Source organism: Macaca nemestrina, chromosome 2 (genome assembly GCF_043159975.1).
Source record: "Macaca nemestrina isolate mMacNem1 chromosome 2, mMacNem.hap1, whole genome shotgun sequence".
Lineage (NCBI taxonomy): Eukaryota > Metazoa > Chordata > Mammalia > Primates > Cercopithecidae > Macaca > Macaca nemestrina.
The window spans coordinates 103515190-103528172 of NC_092126.1; the positions used below are offsets into that span (position 1 = coordinate 103515190).

At 41.0% G+C, this 12983-nt stretch overlaps 1 protein-coding gene across 9 annotated transcripts in view; it reads left to right on the forward strand.

Moving 5' to 3' along the window:
• The window catches only part of MYRI (myosin VIIA and Rab interacting protein), a 412711-nt gene that overhangs the window by 263628 nt on the left and 136100 nt on the right, over positions 1-12983 (forward strand). Inside the window, exon 1 of one of the 9 annotated variants that reach the window (XM_011738820.3) lies at positions 1128-1552. The exons of 7 other annotated variants lie outside the window; for them this stretch is intronic. The gene's annotated coding sequence lies outside the window, so the exon portion shown is untranslated. Of the gene's footprint in view, positions 1-1127; positions 1553-12983 lie in introns of those variants that run through there. One more of the 9 variants, XM_071091468.1, reaches the window with a different exon arrangement.

The following is a 12983-nucleotide window of genomic DNA, read 5'->3' on the forward strand; positions in this document are numbered from 1 at the left end:
TCTTCTGGATGTGTGTATCTCTCTCTGTTTCTCTCAGAGTGTGTGTGTGTGTGTGTGTGTGTGTGTGTGTGTAACTTCTTACAGATCAGAGGTAAAATGACCTATAGAAATATATGGGATTATTATTGACATTTTACAGTCATTTCCAAAAATGCAAAACAAACAGCTATCTCCAGGCATATATTAAGAGGGTGTGTGTGTGTGTGTGTGTGTGTGTGTGTGTGTGTGTACATTTAATTAGGAATTTCAAGTCAAGATCTCATGTTTGTTTCATTCAGCACCAGAATGAAATTTTATCTGAAAAGTATCTGGTTTGGATAGAAAACAGATTGGCCCAGCTGAGAACTGGCATTTGGAAGTGCGCTGGACAATTAACCAGCTTTTCCTCTAGAACTTTCCTTCTGGTGACCATCTGATTTTGCCCTGCCTATGTAGAAGGGAGGGGGACCCACATCAGAAGAGGATGGGTGTTGCAGGAGGCACATTTCAAGAAAGTGACTGGGTTTACAAAAAAAAAAATAATGTGTTTCTTCCCAGTCCAAGATAGTTTCTTCATAATTTATGTGGTCTGAGAAAAATGCTATGCTTATTAATAATAGTACTTTGCAGATGAGAGGGCACTAATATTTGAGCACTATAATATGCAAAGCATTGTAATTTGGTGGAGTATGAGCATGATGTCTTTAGTTCCTTTCAACAAATTTATGAAACCAGGGTGAAGGTGAGGATGATAGCCATTTGTATAAATAAAGATACTGAGGTTCATAGTAGCAAAATAATTTGCCTGTGGCCACAGGGCTAGGGAGTGGTCACATACTCTCCATCATAGTATATGTTTACATGTGCACTGGAGTCAACATGAATGGGGCCAAACATATATATACACACACTCTTGTGCTTTTCTAGTACCACAGGGAGTGTACTGATTTGCCCTGCCCAGAGAAAGATCCCCTGAGATTTCTCTTCCAATTATTCCCTTCCCTCTGTCCAGTCTCTTGCTGCTATTTGAAGCATGTTTGTGTTAAGAACATTTAGCTAAAGCAAACCTCATAGTCTGTGACTGGCAAGAAAGCACATGATAAAACCATGTCTTTGGTTTTTCCATATCTTAAATTTACAAAGCAAGAAAGTAGGGGAAAAAAAAGTAAAAATTCATGTAACATTTCCCCTACAAAGTTGTATTAAACTGGGCAGCTTTAAATGAGCTTTGGTGCCTCTCCCTCCCTGTTGCACATGTGTTGATGGGTTTTTCTCAGCGTTGGTTGTCTGAGATTTCACAGCTCTCCGTCACCTCCCTTCTGAAGCTGGTAATAGAAACGAGCAGTAGCACTGTGCTGTTCCTTCATTCTGGTATTGCTGTCTACCCAGAGCCTTGTGTCTTTTTTTAAGAAGGCTACCTGGCTTATCCTCTGTCTGGGCTTTTCTGGCCATGAGGACATGGAGTGAAGATTTTGGAGCTCTGTCCCCTGTATCCTGGCATTTAATTATTTTTCGAGACACGTGAGCTAAATCTGAGTAGAAGAGCTTGGCAGAAAGAAAACCACCAGTTACGGTAATTTTAATAATTAAGCAACGTTGACTTGTCCTTTATTTCACAATTTGCTGTTATTGATTATGTACTATAATCCTTTATTATACATTGCCTGATTGTTTTCATTGATGTTTTGCAACAGAACTAAGTCAATTTTGTCATATTTTGTACATTTTTTAGCATTTTGCATATGAATATCTGTGCAAACATTAAGAAATAAATCATAAAGGAAGAGCATTTTAAACCATTGGCTCTATTTCAACAATATGGATAGAAAAAGTATTTCTCCTCTCTTTATTGACTGCTTTACAAAAACAGGTAGAATTTTATTCTTTTATTGATAAAATAGAAACCTGATGTGGTGAGGGTTGTAGCTGTGGCTGCCTTTGCTGCAGATGTGGTATCTCTGAGACTGGGACTGAAATTCTTAGTTTATTCCAGCAGGGAGTGGGAAAGTCACATGTGAGTTTAAGAACTTTGACTTACTCCAGGCTAACCCAACATACGTGTTTTTTGAGCAGCAACTGATGAGACATGTATGTTCTAGGAAATTTCACAGTGTAAGCATGGATTTGACAAAGATGCCACAGCATGATACTATATCCATCACCCAGGAGGGACATTAAGAGATTTCTTAGGGTCCTGAAGCTAAAAATGAAGTCTTTGGATCTTTTTCTTATTTATTTAATTTTATTTTAATCCAAGTCATGAATATATAGACTTTAAAACATCAAATAATTCTCTTGACTTACTGAAAAGAAAAAACAGCCCCTTGCCCCACTCCACCCCATCTGTGCTCCTTACACACCACTTTCAACTTTTAGCTTTCTTTCAGTATTTACCTCCAAATTTCTAAATAATACGCTTACCCTTTTTGTTTTTAGAGTTTATATCTTTATTTTCTTCTATGAAAAGGTTTTGTTTTCAACACCTCCAACCCCCTCAACACATACATATCCGCCTTTCCTCCGTTCTCCCAGTAGATCTACAATATAATCTTTGTTAGATCAATTTTCAGTGTTTTTTATTATAATCATAAAAAGCAGCTTTCTGGTGTTGCTGTTGAGTCATTCTGATATTTGATCCTTTCTATGTGGCTTTTTCCCCTCTTTGAAAGTTTCTAGGCTCTTTCCTTTGGTCTCAGTATTATAAAACTTCACCAATGTGTTTTCCTTTGGGTCTTTATTTCTGCCACTGTACTTGAGCTCTTAGAGAATCATTTCATTTTGGATACCTTTTTCAGGCTTGAGAAACTTTCTTGAATTACGTCTTTGGTTATTTTCTTCCCTCCATTTTCTTTGTTTCTTCTGAAGTAAAGATATTCGACCTCTCAGATTAATTCTCTAGTTTTCTTTTTTCTTCTTTTTTCCTCTCTTTGTCCTGTTTCCTGGAAAATATCCTCAATTTCATCATCAGTCCTATCAAGTGTTTAATTTACATAATAATTTATTTCTGAGAGTTATTTTTGTTTATTCCCTTTACTATGTAATGCTATTGCTTCACACCTGCAATATATTCTCTTATTAATCATTTTTGAAGTTTTTTTCTCCTTCAACTTTCTTTATTCTGTTTGTGTTGGTATTTATCTTTAACGATAGCAACTTTGCTCAACAATCCCATGACCCAGAACTGGCAGTTTACCTTTAAGAGTGATGCACTGAAAGCCGATCTGAGGTTAGTGGCTCTCAGTAGGTCTTATTGACTGGTTGTCTTCAGCCTAGGATGATCTGACTGGACTGTTTTATTGGGAGAACTGTCCGTAGGTCTTTTTCTTTAAGTTGGTCAGTTTCCCCAGAAAGGAATGCTCCAGTCTCCTACTGGAGATATAGGTCTGATAGTTCAGGGGAGCCCAGTGACAGATGGGGGCCAAGGCCAAGCCCAGCACTCACTAATATGTTTCCTGTGGGTGCCCCTGCCCTTGATGTGCCTGGAGCCCTGGTCTCAGAGTCCCTCTATGCTAACCTTTCTAAGGAGTAAACCTCAAGTCTTCTGCTGAGATGAATGAGGGAAGTATCCTGGCTAAGCACAGTATAAAAGGGGACCTGGATGTCTAACTATTTCATCTGCCTGCATTCTCACTTCCAAAGGTAACTGATGGTTGTAATTCCTGAGCCTTGATGGGGCTCTGATGTATGAATCAGGCTTCCCACTGCAGCATCAGGATTTAGCTTCTCCAAGGCATTGAGTCATTTACTTATGCTCCACCTGCTTTCCAGCTTCCCAAGTGTTATTGCTGTGGCCCCATAGGAGTTTTGACTTTTGTATTTTTTTTTGTATTTTAATGAGATTTAGGAGAGAGCAGAGGTAAATGTGTGGGTTTAATTTGCCTTATTCAAGTGGAAGCCCAATCCTTGACTTCTGGTTCCAGTAGTGGCATTTGGGACAGATGAGGATGTCCCTAGGAAACTGCAGCAACAATGTCGGGTTATAGAAGTGGTACAAGATGTTATTTCTCTCTAGTAGCCAGGAGGGTCACCTCTGGTATCTCAGAGTTAGGCATGTACACCCTGGAGAAGAATGGTGCTGGGGGAGGCCTGATAGGGGATTCAGCAATGGATTGCAAACTTATTTTGACCCACATTAAGAAGTTCTATTTACTCTCACAATCTAAGAGACAGATACCTACACACTCCTACAAACAAAACTGTACAGAAAAGCAAAATTTTTACAAAACAGTACTAACGCCTTCTACAGGCCAAGCACTCAGGTATTTCTATTCTATTTAGGTTGTTTGTTTTCAATGATGGTCTTGACCGAATAATGTGTCACAAGCAGAAGACTGAAAAGCAGTGTCACTTGAGGTGACATCCAGACACCTGCAGTATATCACCACTATTGTCATCTTCCTGCCCTAAAACTTTTCAGGATTCTCCATCAACCCCTGAACATCACATTCAAGGCCTTCAGCACCTGGCTCCAGCTTGCCTATCAAACCTCCTCCCACAATGTGCCCACCTAGTATGCATGCTTTTCACAGCAATGGTTCCTGCATGCTTTCTACCCTCCTCCCTGCATGTACTTCAAGCACACCAAGCTTTTTAAGATAGCATTTTCTCTGCCTGGGCACCCTTGCCCCACTGCCTGCCTCAAGAACTCTCATACATACTCTTAAAGACCCAGATGAAATGGCAGAACGCCTGTGAACTTCATCTAATGTACACACTCAGAATCTTGGGAACCTTGGGGTCAGAAAGGACATGAATATTTTTTGTTTGTATTGTGAAGATAAACTCTGGCCACAGAACTGGGCACGGTGGCTCACGCCTGTAATCCCAGCACTTTGGGAGGCCGAGGCGGGCAGATCACCTGAGGTCAGGAGCTCAAGACCAGTCTGACCAACATGGAGAAACCCTGTCCCTACTAAAAATACAAAAAACAGCCGGGCGTGGTGGCATGCACCTGTAATCCCAACTTCTTGGGAGGCTGAGACAGGAGAATCACTTGAACCCAGGAGGTGAAGGTTGCAGTGAGCTGAGATCGTGCCATTGCACTCCAGCCTGGGCAACAAGAGCAAAACTCCTTTAAAAAAAAACAAAAACAAAAACTCTGGCCACAGAAGAGCAGGTAATAAATTAGGAAAACACCAAGAAGAATATGTTGATATAAAATTGGGTTATTAATTGCCAGGAATTATCTTGTAACCTTTCCTACAGGGCAATCTTTTTATGTAAAAAAATTTCTAGAATGTTTACAGTATGCCATCAATATGGTAAAGTTACGCTTTAAGCTTTATTAAGCAATATCCTATTGTTAAATATATAATTTTGTAACTACTTTTATGACTCACTGTGAAGAACTGCCTTGTGCACATCTTTGTACATAAGTCTAAATACCTGTAAGTACTTTGACTGGATTCTTGATGCATACCACCAAGTCTGTCTCCTGAAAGAGCAAATCAGTTCAAACCCCATGTGCAGGAGAGTACCTGTTGGGCTACATAGTGGCCACTTCTAGGTATTGTCATTTTTTAAATACCATGTATCTGGTAGTTTTACATTTTAGTGTGATAATATATCTCAATATTTATTTTATGGTTCCTACTTTAGTGTCATACTTAGAAAAAACTTCCAGTAGAAAAAACTTCCAAAAACCCAAAACATAGATCATTTTTGCTAGAACTTAAAGTCACCCCAAATAATATTCTCCATTTTCTCAGTGAGAAGATGAACAAAAGTAGAATTCTTATGTCTATCTTTGATACCTAAACTTTTAGAGGTATAGATGAAGTCATCAGTGTCTACTTACTATATCAACCTACTAATATCGTAACAGGCACACTTCTAAAGTCACTCATTATGTATAGTCATATACTAACGGGGAACTATTGTCATTTTTCTTTTCTCATTTCATGAACCAGTTTTACTCAAACTCTTGGTTTGTATCTTCAGTGTCAACATTCTTATCATCATCAGACCTATTCTGAGTCATGTAACACAGTTTTCCTGGCACAGCAGGTGTACTTCCATCTGAGTTATTTTTAATCTAAACATAAATAATTCTGTCACTGAGATTTTTAATCCAAGACACAAAGAGACGGTCTTATAATATTAGTTTCTAAACTTGTCCTGAATGCGCATATTGTTCTTGACAATAAGACAACTTATACTGTGCTTTATTTTTACATTGTTACTTTTACTAAAGATATATTTGCAGTGTTTAAGGAGTCAAGACTTGTTTTTTAAAAAAAAAAAGTCTTTCAACTTTTTTTCATTTTCTCTTTTTTTCATCCCTCTTCCCTAAGCCCTACCCTACCCCTCAAAACCATTTGTAACTGTTTCACTGATTTTCATGACAACATTTTCCTCTATGTAGGTGCAGGATGTATATCTGTGTAGGTTGCCTGTATTGTTCCTTGTTAATTATTCAATTTTAGGCATCATCTATTACTTCTCATCATGGAACAGGACAATTTAGCTTCTTCCACCTCATCCTCCCTCCCTTCCCATTCCCATACCTTTCAGTAAAGCCATATTTCTATTATTATATCTGTATAAATGCTATTATGTCTGTATAAATGCTTCCCAGCTGAGCCATCTACTAAATTGTGGTTAATATTTTTCTACTCTAAAGTAAAATTTTTAAGTTGTGAAACATGTTCTACATACTGTATTAGTCCATACTTGCATTGCTATAAAGAAATACTTGAGACTGGGTAATTTATAAAGAAAAGAAGTTTAATTGGCTCATGGTTCTGCAGGCTGTACAGGAAGCATGGTGGCATCTGTTTCTGGGGAGGCCTCAGGGAGCTTTTACTCATGGCGGAAGGCAAAGCTGCAGCAGGTGTCTTACTGGCAAGAGCAGGACTGAGAGAGAGAGAGTGGGGAGGTGCCACACACTTGTAAACAACCAGATCTTATGAGAACTCACTCACTTTACAGTACTGTATTAGTCCATTCTCACACTGCTTTAAAGAAATACCCAAGATTGGGTAATTTATAAAGGAAAGAGGTTTAATTGATTCACAGCTCCACATGGCTGGGGAGACCTCAGGAAACTTACAATCATGGTGGAAGGCGAAGGGGAAGCAAAGACCTTCTTCACATGGCAACAGAGAGAGAAGAGTGAGGCAGGAAGGGGCAACAACCCCTTATAAAACCATCAGATTTCATGAGAACTCACTCACTGTCACATGAACAGCATGGGGAAACTGCCCCCATGATCCAATCACTTCCCACTAGGTCTCTCCCTAGACACGTGGGGATTATAAGGATTACAATTCAAGATGAGATTTGGGTGGGGACACAACCAAATCATATCAATTACCAAGGGGAATGGTACTAAACCATTTATGAGAACTTTACCCCTTGATCCAGTCACCTCCCACCAGACCCCACCTCCAGCACTGGGGATTACAACTGAATATGAGATTTGGGTGGGGACACAGATCCAAAGCATATCACATACCAGAGAGTATATATTTGTATAGCTTAAATGACAATAATAAAGTGAATAACCAGGTTAACAAAACAATCTTGGCACAATCACATCCCCCTTCCCTTCCTCAGGCTCCCAAGAGCAGTCTCACCTACATGTGAAAAGAACACAAAATTGCAGGAAACTCAACAGCATAATTAGATTTGTTATTTCTTCTTTGGCAGAAGAGTTAAGAATTTTTGTTTTTGGCAGGTATGGAGATCTAATGAGCAAGTCGTTTGAATTTTTATGTTTGTGTGTTTGTTAGTGCTGACTCTTGAATAGTCAGAGAATTTTGCCTGAACAGTATTTATTTTGGGCTTTGTTTATGGCTGCTGGGATGTGATTCATTTTTATAAATCTTCCTTGCTTATTTGGGGGGAAAAGTGCCCTTTCTGTTTCAGAGGTATTGAATTTTATACATTCTTTCATAGGTATATATTTTCAATCAAGCTGACAGTATCCACTTTCTTTCTGTTCTTATTTTAACTTGTCTGGTCCATCAAAGAGTGAGAGAACTTTTGAAGTCCCCCATTATGATTTCTTTTAAATTTCTCTTTGTTTTTCTAACAGATTTTGTTTTATATATGTAAATTTTGTTATTCAGTCTATTATATTTTGAATTATGTATTATTCCTTTTTATCACTGGAAACATAATCATCCATGTTATTTAATGGGTTTTTCCCTGAATTTTGTTTCATCTGATTTGTGCTCCTTCTTTTTTCTTTGTGTCCACTTGATGCTTTCTGGCCTTTCTTTCGTTTTTAATCTTCTCTGTGACTTTGTTGATATGCTCTTTATCAACAGCACATAATTGGATATTGATTTTATTATTTTTCAAGCATCTGTCTATTAAATAGAAGCTAAACCTATTGACATATAAGATGATAATTGATATGTTTATCATTCTTTGTGTGCCTTATCAATAGATTATGCTACTATTGCAACCCATGCGCTCAACTTTTTAAAAACTTGAATGATGAGGGCAGCCAATTGTGATGCCTACATATTGACCTATTCATAAATTCTGCAAGTAGTTATTGAATACCTGCTAGGGACCAGGCACCAGGCGAGGCACTGGGGATATAACAGAGCACATGACAGTCCTTGCCGTCTAAGTAGGGCCAGCTTCATGGGATTGCAGTCACTTTATGGCCTCCAGCTTTGTTTAATGCTCTGCTGTTGTTGTCTTGAAACTAATTTTCAACAAGGGACCCTGAATTTATTTTTTCACTGGGCTCCATAAATTATGCTACTGGTCTTGCCATAAAGTTGTATTAAAGACAGAAAACAGGAAATTTCAATATGGCCTAATAAATACCTTAATAGGAATCAGCAGGGGGGACTATGAGAGCATAGAGGGCGCTGATCTTGGAGGTCTTCTTGACACAGCTCATCACTGGACTGAATCAGGTAAGGAGTAGGAGTTGGCCTGGCTGAAAGAGGGAAGCAGAGGAAATAGCAGTTGTAAGGCCCACGGTCTTTAGACTTAATGATGTCTCTGGCCAGAGCAAAAATTATAGGTATCCCTGAACAAAGCTAATTGAAAGCATCAAGGCCAGTAGAATTACAATCTAAATAATGTACTGTTAGGGGCAAGGATCAAAGAAACATTCCAGATATCTGTACAAGATGCTAAACTAACTGACTGCATTTTAAGTCATGCTGATAAGCTCCTTCCAGAATTGACAGATACTTTATACAAGGTCTAATGCCAAGGTAATGGGAGGTGAGTCTGAGGGAGAGGCACAGATTACAGACTCAGAAGGAAATGCTATCACAAAGCATTCTGCCATTATCCCAAATTAATTGGGAGTCATCTTTCTAAAATGCAAAACCAACTGCATCAATGTCCCACATTTGAGAATGGCCGTTCTGACGTTAGCATAGAGAGGGGAGACGCTGGGTAAGCAGGCTAATTAGAAACCTCTGTGTGGTGATCCAAGTGGGAGACAGAAGGAAAGTGTTAGCAGAGGACATGAAGTCACAACACAGTTTCAGCCAACATGCAGGAGGGAAAAGCTGCAGCACTTAGTTATGAGTTAGCAGTGTTTGTGAGAGAGAGAGAGAGGGTGAGTCGAAGATGGCAGTCACTGAAGTGCAGGATGTAGGACTACAACCAGCTTGTGTGAAAAAGACAGAGTTTATAATTTAAGGCGTGTTATGTGGGAGGTGGGAGACAGAAGTGGAAATATCCAATGAGCAGGGCTGATGGGGTCTGTAGGGGTCTTGCAGAGAAGAGATGCCAGCTGACACCACAGGCATGACCCTGGGGTCACTCCAATGCTTGTATTGTGCAAATGCAGAGATGGGTGTCTGGGAGTGCTGACATTCAACAAATGGGCAGAGGAAGAGGAGTCTTTACAAAAGGTTGAAATGGAGAAGGAACCATGAGGGACAGAAGGGAAACCAGCATTATGGAAGTCACAGTATCATGGCAGCCAAAGGAAGAAGCGCATTTCAGAAACAATGAGGAGGTTAAACACCTAAAACCATGGGCTGAAACAGCAGAGGAAGTAAGACCAGCAAAGCGACCCTTTGATTGGGGAGAGCAATTTCAGAGGAATGAACACTGGATTATTTAAGGAGGGAGTGGGAAGTGCAGAAGTTAAAGTTGGGATTGTAAGCAATAAGACTTGTGGTTTCTGCATTCCATGCTTTGACTTGCTTCCCTGGAGAGACTGCCAATTCCTAGAGATAGTAAATGGCTCACATATGGGAGTGCCTTTCAAATGCAAACCAACCAGTCCAGAGCCCACACCCCACCACTTTCTCTATGGGGCTCTCACATTCAGGGCCACTGTTTCCCCGCCCTAATCACCCCAGGGCCAGATATCAGATAGTTAGAGACAATCCCTTTACCTCAGAGCCTACTGTAATTATTCAAACAAGCCAATCCTATGTCTCTTTCCCCTTTCTCATCTGTTCCTTTCCTTTGAAATCATAATAAAGGTTATTACCCACTTTTTCCCCGACTCTGCCTCTTGACCAACCCTGGTGCTTCCCCATGTGGCCCTGCATGGCATAGTGTGGCCCCTTCTCTTGGGATCTGTGAGTAATGAACTATCTTTTCAATAGCAGTCATCATCTGAGCTATTTGCCTCACCACACCTGAATAATAATCAAACCTACACCTTAAAACAAGAGGGAAATGTAGTAACTGAAAGAGGATAGAGGCTTTAATATGTTCATTTTTAACTGATGAGAGAGACTTAGTCGAGTTTATGCTGATGAGAAGGTGCCAGTTGAGAGGGTGGAGTCAACAATGTAAGATAGAGGGAAGAGGGATTTGGGGCAAAAGTCTGAAGAGATGGGAACAGATGAGCCCAGAGCCATTGCCTTTCAAGGAGGAGGCAGAGCTGGACACAGTGGTTCGTTCGCTCCTGTAATCCCAGCTACTCGGGAGGCTGAGGCAGGAGGATTGCTTGAGGCCAGGAGTTTGAGAAGAAAGCAGGCTCAGGCCAGGGAAGGTTGCTGTTGGGAAGGATATGCTCCCAAATATGCAGAGGAGGCCCCATTTCAGAATAAACCCTGTGTCCTTCCTGGCACTACTGCTAAGCCAGATCACCATCCCTAGCCTCTCCATAGTCTCATAGACTCCTCCGGACCAGCCCATAATGACCACTGCACACTCCCCTAGGACTTGGCCTGAGCCATGCATTTGACACTGATAAATCTTGCTGTGGGTTATCTTTATGGATGATGAAATGTCCTTCCCACCTTGTTACAAGGAGGTAGTCTTAGTCATGTCCCTGCTGTCTTAGCTATGTCCTCAATGCCCAGCATTGAATTGAACAGGATACAGTCCCTGCCTAGGAGCTCCTGCAGGAGTACAGGGCAGATATGTGTAGGGAAGAAGGGTAACTGTGATAAGTGCAACTGGAACTTACTGCCTGATGCCCACCATGGGCCCTAGAGCCTGTTACCACATTTCTTACCCACTTCCGCCCACCAGTGGGCCTTTTGGGACAAGGCCCTGCCAGACTCATTCGGAATACAGCCTCAGCCAGGAATGGAGTGAGGAGAAGGCCCTGAGAAGCCAGGGAATTTTTACTTTGAAAAGCCCTTTTATCTGTGGCTGTGTCCTTGGAAAGGGCACATTTGCATTCCTTTGCAGGTTACTTTGCCCAGAAGCAAGCCTGTTTTTATGAACATAATAAAAAGCATTGCCCTTGTAGAAAAAAAAGGCCTTTCCAGTCTGTGGAGAAATGTTCAGTCTGAAGCAAGTCTAGTTTACTGGCAGGAGGCCAAGGCCAAAAGAAGTAACCTCAGAGGATCAGTTATGTGAATAAGAGAAATCACGAGTAAAAGTAATGTTGATTTCTAACCTCAAAGATGCTCAAGACACTTGAGGTTGGAGAGGAATGGGTGACTCTGTTTAACGTGCTCAGCCTGCTGCAGCTGAGGTCAGAAGCCCTTGCATACCCGGGGATACAACACCTCCCTTTCCAGACACCTGAGGCTTCTCCTGCCAACCACGGGAGGCCTGAGCACCCTTTGTCCTCTGACCCCTCTCAACAGCCCCTCTTTTCACAGACCCACATACCCGTCCAAGGCTGGGACATGGTGCCAGCTTCCTTTATCACTCCACAGTTTCACTGCAGAAACACAGGCCACTCCTCTCTTCTTGACCTACCTCCCTATTCTAATCTCAACTTCACTTTTCTCTCTGTAACTATTCTCAAAAACCACAAATGTCTTTATGATACTCTGCAGTTCATGAAGGGGTGTGTGTGTGTGTGTGTGTGTGTGTGTGTGTGTGTGGCATACTCATCTAATTTAGAATGCAAACAAATAAATTGCGCATCTTTTTTTTTTTTTTTTTTTTGAGACGGAGTCTCGCTGTCACCCAGGCTGGAGTGCAGTGGCGCGACCTTGGCTCACTGCAAGCTCCGCCTCCCAGGTTCACGCCATTCTCCTGCCTCAGCCTCCCGAGTAGCTGGGACTACAGGCATCTGCCACCATGCCCAGCTAATTTTTTGTATTTTTAGTAGAGACAGGATTTCACCGTGTTAGCCAGGATGGTCTCGATTTCCTGACCTTGTGAGCCGCCCACCTCGGCCTCCCAAAGTGCTGGGATTACAGGCATCAATTGCGCATCTTAATTTTCAGATAGACATTTTTGATACTTCTAACAAAGAGAATACCCAGTGTGTTGACTCAAAGCATGGGAAACCTTCAATCTGATACCTGAGAATGGCAAAGTTAGACACCAGGGTCCCCCAGAAGGCAGTTCTTTGCACTTAGGTTTCAGAGTTCCTAGGACATTGCTAGTGGTCAGGGCCACAGAACAGCCCCCTCCTCATCATTACTGCTCTAGATGGTTCATAAGAAGGGAAGGGGGAAGTTGTTTAGCAGAATGGCTGTCTACATGATTTTGGTAGCTTTGAGACCAGATCATTTGTAGACAAGTTAATTTCCCTAGAGCTGAAAACAAAACCCCATCTCTTGATCAGCTTCTTCAACAAATGGTACTTGAAAAATGTTTAAAATGCATTAAGCTCCAAAAACTAATTCTTCTTGACTCAGAGATGAGAT